A 9,034-nucleotide genomic window follows, 5' to 3' on the forward strand; every position below is an offset into this window, starting at 1 on the left:
AAACTATAATTATTGAAAACATTTTTATCTGTTATTAAACTATTAAAAGTTTGATAACAAACTAAAAAATCGTGAATTGAAAGAATGAAGCTATAAATGCAATCAATCTATTAGTTTAATAATATAAAACTAATGTTTAATTTGAAAAGATTAATACCTAAAATTAACATATTAAACTTTTCAATTGCAAAACTATATTTTAATTTTTATGTTAAAAATTATTTGTTAAAATAAAACCATAATTTAATATTGTCAAAAACTTATATATTAAAGTAGATTTTAAAAATACAGTAAATATACTACATAATAAGATTTGTAATTATTATATAGAAATATATTGTATTAATTTGCAACATTTCACATTAATTCTAATACATTTAAAATTTTTAACAATTTTATATATTAGTGAAGTATTTATCAAAATTTTATTAAAGTAGTTATAATTGTAAACTAATAAAAATTTTATGAATTAAATTATTTTAATAAATTTTGATTGAAAATTGAATATTATATAAATTAATTTTTGTTACATAGAAAGATACGAAATTACACATACAAATACTCTGTTTATTTAGCATAGTATACAAAAATAGATATTATAGTATAATATTTAAAAGGCTGTATAAAATATTTTAGTATTTGTCATTTAGATTTTTTTATAATTAAAATTTATTGCACGCAACACTATTTTGAAAATAACAAATTTGTTTTGACTTAATTTAATAATAGTTTTAGACATAATTGCACTGCAATTATGGCACCATTAATATCATTTTCGTGTTATTTGAGGAAATTGCTAATTACTGCAAATATCATATTATATAATTATAGCTTTAAAATTTAGCACTAAAATAATGTAGATCAACTATAAGTTTTTACTATTTAATTGTTTTAATAATTATTAATTTTATATTTTATAATTTTTATAAGTGTTCTGTTTTAAGCAATGTTAAAATGCAATTAATTTGTAATATACTATTTAAAAAATAATAACTTATTAATTTTTAAATTTATCATATTTTTTAAACAATTTTATTAATATTATTATAAGATAAACTTTTAACAATTTATTTGAAGTTATCGTCTGTTTACGATATACTTTTTTTTCAAATACTAATTTATTTTTAGTTTATTTTTTTCAAAATAAATTATTGACAATTAATTTAATTTAGCATTTTTAGTGTTAAAAAGATATACAGTATATTTAAAGTCTATATCTATTAAGTATTGAAAATATATTATCTTCACATTTAATTAAATAAGAGTTTCACAAATAAATGTATTGATTTGTCTAATGAGAGAAAGATCTTATTTTTTCAATAAAACTCAAATCAACTTTAATTTATTATTTAAATTAAACAAAAGCCCATTAAATGTCGTACTATTTTATTGTCAAAACACAGACCTTTGAATCAATCACTATCTAAAAGCTATCATTACATTCATTACATTTACATTTAATTTGATCATACAATAGGTCTTTAAAAATAAGGACTCATTCGCTTAATCACAACTCAGTTATATATATATATATATATATATATGTAGACTCTGTGTCCAAATAGTCAACTGTTTTAAAAAGAAAAATGTGTTTCAAACACAACACCTCTTTAGTTGACATCCTATCTAATACTCAATTACTTCAGCGCTCAATGAAAAAGCAAAAAACAGATTAAACATTATATATACTGTACTAATCGTTATTATAACAAATGATTAGATAAGTAAAGAAAATCTATGACAATATCAGTGCTTTTATTTCACACAATTATCATTGAGAGCAACGGTTTTAAATACAAAAAATCTCATTTAAACTATTTGTTGTTTTATTTGTTTGTGTCGACAATATTGCACTTAACAATTTTAATAAATAATAATATCAATACCATTATAATTAAACTTTATAAAACTAAATTGTACAAATAAACTAGTACATATTAAATGAGTAAGTATGAGTTTATCATACTCATTGTTTAATGTAAATTTGTTACGTTATATAAATATATTTCACAAAGTTATCATGATATATATATCACTTATTTTTAATCACTAATATATTGTATTTAGTAATATAATTGTTTTATTGTTATTTATTATAATAATGACTTAGTATTGTATAATATATTATATATTATATTAAAAACATCATTAAAATAAACACTGGATATAATAATAAGCAAATTGTATAAAAATATTAAAGTGAAACAAATATATAATTAAGGTAAATTAAATGATAATTTATTATTCAAAAACAAAAATATTAATTATAATTAGACAAAATTTGGTTTATTTTTTGTTGTTTTTTATAAATTATAGTTTACTCAATAAAATAAATATTATTAAAACATATAATACAATAAGAAAATAAAATAATGAATTTCTTGTATTTTCAAATTTAATGAGATTTTTTTAAACAAAATTTATTATTTGTTACATATAATATATACTATAAATGTTGTATTTGATGTATATATAATGATTTAAAATAATGATTATTTTATATACAGAATAATTTCTATATGATACTTTAATATATTACATTACAATAACTATAGTGTATATTGTAATTATAGTGCAATTAAATGATTTCAGGTATACTATAATGTTATATAATGTGCTGTATATAATGTTACATATTTTGATAAATATTTGATTAGATTTTTTATGTTCAGTTTTTTATTGTAAAAATGGTTTAATTTATTTTATAGTTTAAAGTTTATAGCAAAAATAGGGCTGTTTTATGAAATGTAAACAAATATAAGAAATGATGGACAACAACACAACATCAATAATAACTGAAAGCAAACACATTGAGCTGATAACTGGTCAGTCAATCAATTGTTTGCCAAAACTTCTGTTAGTTTGCGATATGAGATGAGCCGTTCAGTGTCTTACAGTGCCTTCAATTGTGCCCTTTTTTTAAAGAGACTCGTTATAAAAAATAGAGTATATGTGCAAAATATATACAAACTATATATTGATATAACACTGAGTGCAAAGTATATACATTTTTGTTAAATCTATCTATCCATTGGCGACCCCCTCGTTTAAGTTTTTAGTTCCCCTGACTATCGACCCCTCATATGATGGCAATAAGTAAGAAAAGTTGTCTTTATTTTTTGTTAGTATATGCTTACAACAATCAGTTATATAATAGCAATACAGGCAATACATACCTTAATCTTAGTAGTATTGGTGGAAAATCGATAAAAACTTTTGGCCAATACATACATATAGTTATAAGGAATTTATGTTTTCATGAGTTTATTTCTCCATTTTTTTGGATGAATGCCTACCCCTCCATACTCTTTGTGTATAAGTGACTGATTGTAATCCCAATGTAGTGTCGGTCATATCATCAACATCTTATCAAATGGTAAAGAGATTGAAGCAAAAAATGAAGCAAAAGAAAGAATAGATAATATATAAAATAAAATGAAATGAATCAAAATTGCAATCAAATGAACGCATGGATTATAGCATCTAATAAGTTTGCATTGATTTTATTGCCATTTTTTATGAAAAGCCATTGTTTCAAACATTAAGGTTTAAATAAATAGTAATGTTTCAAATAAATGATCAAAAGTAATATATTTATATTAGTTATTAGCAAATGTTTTACATAAAATAGTGAGACTCATCTGCATATATAACTAAAGACTAATATGATTTGCGACAAACAAATGTATAGATATTTTGACAGACAGTGGTATACATTAGAGAATCGCGTGTCAGTGGACACTACATCACTAATAATATTTGGTACAAACCATTGTCATCATTGTTACCATTAATGGCTGCTTTTAAATAACACCAAAAGTCAATAAATTTTTTTAATGTAAGATTTTTGCATTTTTCATATTAAGTATTGCTGACACAAGCATTGACCAAAACTTTAAAAATCATAGCATAATATCTCTATATATTAACTGACGATTCAACTACAATGCTATTATCAAATTCAAAAAACTTATGATAACTCTCTCTCTCTCTCTCTCTTTTCAGTAATAAGTTTGCTTTTCCTTTACTTATTTTTTAACTTCAATTTCATTCAGTTGTCGACCCCTTCCAATATCTCTCCCTTTTTTGCTTTGATTTCATCTTTTATTTTTCTCAATCCTGTGTCCTCTCTTTCTTTATGCTATTCTATGTATATCCTAACTGTCCTCTCAATATACACTCTATGCTCAGCGGGAAGTAAAAAAGTATTTCCAATTTAAATCCTATACTATATTTGCAAAGAAAACTTCACTTCTCTTGTGGCTATTTTTGAGTAACCCGTGGCAACCAAATGATCGTTTGCACTAAACAGGCGCTACCACTGCACCCGATAACACATTTTGCAAACACTCGGTTTGTTAGAGAGAGAGAGAGAGAGAGAGAGAGAGAGAGAGAGAGAGAGAGAGAGAGAGAGAGATGGTTAAGAATAGTAGAGAACACTGGGAGGCAATGGAAAACATCGGGAGAGTTAGAGATGAGTTGAGAGGATAGTGGGACCAGCATTGGAGAGTCATAGCTATATATGCAACACAAGTGCAATACTATGCCTATCAGGTCAGTGCACCAACACTGCCATCACTGCAGATGAGCCAAAAAACTGCTTCTTAAAGGCTTTGGATATTTTAAAGTAAAATATAAGAAGAGTGGGGATCAACACAAAACATTGAGGGGGTCTTCAATAGAGACACAGATTTGGCATAAAAATGGTTGAAAACTTTAAAAGAGACGAACGCTGTGTAAAACCATTGGCGCTAAAGAATGGCTTCAATTGTATACAAATGGCGTAAATGAAGAATACTATTGATTTGAAGGACACAAAACTTTTGCACAAAATTGCATAAAAAGAAGATATTATTTTGCTTTCAATCATTCAAATTGAAAATTTTATATACAATATATACAATATATATTTATATCAACGTTGATAAGCTTTAGTAAATTTTTAAAATTTATTTTAGATCACAAATAATAATATAAAATAAAAATATTAAATGTTTTAATTTATTAATATTTTTTTTAAATATCTACTCATTTTTTCTTTCTCATAATTATTTGAATTAATTATATTACTAATTATTTACCGGTTTTCTCAATAAAAGTTAATGACGGCTCCAAACAAAATATTTTTTTAAAGTAATATTTTTTGATTACCAAATATTTATTATTATTTTAGTGAATTGAGAGAAGAAATGAAATAATTGTATAGTTTTTATCGTTATTGAAGGTCAGACAAGTTGGGTAAAGAAGTTACCGGCAATTGGCTCTACATATGTAATGACTTTAAATACCACTTAACTTTTTAAAATAATAATATTTATAATAATAATAATAACTAAAATGCAAAAATATATTTAAGAGTTATAATTAAGATCTAAAAAGTGAAATCACGTTTTCATTAATTCAGATCTTATTACAAAACATAAATCAAATGAATTAATAGTTTTAAATATCAAATTCAGATAGCAATGCACTCAAAATAATTATATAACAATTTTATTTGTAAATGAATGACTGTTTTGTTATGTAATTATCAAAATTTAATATTAGTACGAGTTTTGGGTTAAGAGTGAGATAATTGGCATATCTTTACTACAAAATCAAAAGAAATGTATGTTTATACTCTAATTAAAGGTATTTAATATGTTAGACCAGATATTTATAAATGAATTATTTAATAGACACTGGACTCAGTTAGTAATCATGTTATATACCGGTATTATGTCTGAAATATCATATTATTCACATTAGTCATACATTTTTAGTTCAATATATTGTATTAAATATATTGATTATAGGGATGAATAAAAATCTAATTATAAAAATTTGTACAATCATTTGACCCATTTTTATATAGTGTACACTATGTATGATATGTATGGATGTGTTCACACTATAAAACCTAATCATGACTTATGCCTCACTGTAAGTCTTAATAAGTTTAGTCATAGGCTTTAATAATCGGCTCATCAGTGATGGGCTCTCAACACGAATGCATATATAGTATAGTAATCTGCAAATAGTGTTTACAAATGCCCGACTCATTGGTGACCCAAATAAAACCATCTGCAGTGATGACCAATTTGTACATCACTTTCATATTGATAAATATAATGTACGGCATATATATCAATACATTACTGTTAAATATACTTTAATAAATATACAACCATTAGTGAAACACTTTAAATATTGGCTAATAATGATTGAATGAGATATGATTTGTGTATTTAATACATATTCATATATTTATATACTAATATATAGATACACACCTATTGTTGTGATTAGATTGGCATCACTTTTATTATAAATAACGATATGTATAGGTTATTAACTTAAAAAAAGTATAAATTTTTTATTTATATTATGAATTTTTTTCTGTTTATTATATGTCAAATAACAAGAGTTGGTGTCATGTTTTGGAGATCTCCTCCTTATTGGCAACACTGGTATGACAGCACAGGGATGATAAAGACTATGTTAAATGTGTTATATATATATATATATATATATCAATTTGATCCATTGCAATGTGGGGTATTCACTATTGATTGAGGAATAATTTCCTCTGTAAAACTTTTTTGCAATGAAATATCATCTTAAAGTGAATTTTTGATGCTATAATTTGGATGTAAAGTATATCTATGTATACAATATATAAACTATATATCATATATATATATATATATATATATATTCATGTGATTATAGTCGTAATCAATGTTAGTCTTGTCGTTGTCGTCATCGTTATTAGTTTGAATAAAAAAATAGTTTCATTCATTCATTGCAGACATTTTGATAACAGGTTTCAAAAGTCATTTTAGGCATCACTTTAAGCACTACTTATTTGATAGTATGCATCGCTGGACACCATCTCTACGATTCTTGTTTTTTATATATATTAATCTATAAGTTTTAGACTAAATGTGGGACCCCTTTACTAAAAGTGTTACCAGAGTTGATATGTCGACAAAAACTAAGTGCCAGTCAGTCATTATTTTATAAATACACCCCATTTCTCTCACTCTCTCCCCTATCCCGTGATTATAGTGAACATTATATTTACAATATTGTTGAGTCTTATTATTAGTTAGTATTGTAATATCTGTTCATTTATAACAATGAATTTCTTTTATACCAATTGCTCTCTATTCCCGACAAAGATATATCTAAAAATATTTTATAACTAATAATAATAATTTTATAAATTCATTGAAAGGCATAAAAATAATTTATAATTTTTTGGACTAAGGATTTTGACAAATAATCATTAAATTTAAAAAAAGTCGAAATTAAACGCTATTTTTAAGATTTCATAAAATTATATTTTGTCTCAAAATGACTAATAAATTTGATATTTTAAATAAAATTTTTTATAATTTAAGGCAACTCTCAAAAGATGGCAACTAATCAACTAATAAAAGACATAACATTACATAATAACTCCCACTTATATAGAAATACAGTATTCACACACAACACAGTCTGCAACTCAATCAATAAAATTGCATTAATATAACACATAACACATACTCCCAGTAATATCAGTCCTCTCACTAATGCTGTTGTATATCATCTCTCTCTCTCTCTCTCTCTCTCTCTCTCTCTCTCTCTCTCTCTCTCTCTCTCTCTCTCTCTCTCACTCACTCACTCACTCACTCATAGCTCTCTATTAGCTATTATTATATAAAGTATTAAAAAATTGACCAAAAAATTAATTGAGAAACTTTTGAAAAATAGACTCATTTTAAGGCTATAATAATAGAAATCTTTTATGAATTCAACATTTGAAATATGTGTTCATTAGTTGAGATACATTTACTAAAAGTTATATTCTATATATATATAATAAATTATTGATTGAATCGCTGCCGACTTTTTTACACTTTAGTATAATTTAGACAAATAAATGAAAATATTTTTTTAAACACCTTAAATTTAATTAAAAAGTTATAACATGTAATAAGATATAAATTTAGTTAAATAATATAAAATATTTTAAAATATTAAATAGCTAACTAATTTTATCATAAATTATAAAATAATATATTAATTGCTATTAAGTAACAAAATGTACTAAGTATAATTAATATAATCATTTATCTAAAAGTAATTTTATTTATTACATTAAAATAAAGGCTAAAACACCCACATAATTTTTATTAAAATTTTATATTCAATGAAAGATATAAAAGACTATGTTCTACAATATAACACAATATAGTTTTTTGATGATAAAATTACAATATCTTATAAAATATCTATATATTATTAAATTATATAAATGTCTTTTGTTTAGTTCAAAATAAATATTTGATATGCTTTTATATTAAAAATAATTTTGTGAAAATTTTTAAATTGTATAGCTTATAAAAATTCATTTGCCATTATATAGATTAAGCCTGAATACATTTAATACAAACTCAGTGAAGCTAATTATAAAAATATTATTTTTTAACATTTAATTAAAATTATATAATTTTAATGCCATTTCTTTAAAAAACATTTTATTTTTATTTTAATGAATATAAAAATATACTGTAAGACAAACTCTAAGCTTCATATACAGTACATTACTCTACTTATAATTGTTTATATATTATATAACAAATTCATAATTAAAATTAACATAGATTTACTAACTACCAAATTACACTAATTAACAAATTCAAATTTATAACTAAATAAATGTTATTAAAAATATAATTATATAATAATAATAATAATTAAAATAAATTCCAAGTTTTACTTAAATATAAGATATGTATATATTTTTGTTAAAATTATATCAATATTATATACAAATATTAATTTTATATATCAATACTGCTGTATATTTTTATTATTTCTACATATTCTACATATACTGCATTTATTTAAGCATTATTGGCAACAAATATTAGTAATTTTATAATTTTTTATGATTAAATAATTTTATTTTACATCATTCATTGTAAATAACTGAACATTTTATAAAATTTAGTTCAAAATTGCTATTAAAAAAAGTAATAATAGATAAATCAATTTGTATAAG

Source organism: Oppia nitens, unplaced genomic scaffold (assembly GCF_028296485.1).
Source record: "Oppia nitens isolate AA-2021 unplaced genomic scaffold, nextdenovo-longstitch-racon4-pilon3 scaffold6_pilon_pilon_pilon, whole genome shotgun sequence".
In the NCBI taxonomy this organism is placed as follows: Eukaryota; Metazoa; Arthropoda; class Arachnida; order Sarcoptiformes; family Oppiidae; genus Oppia; species Oppia nitens.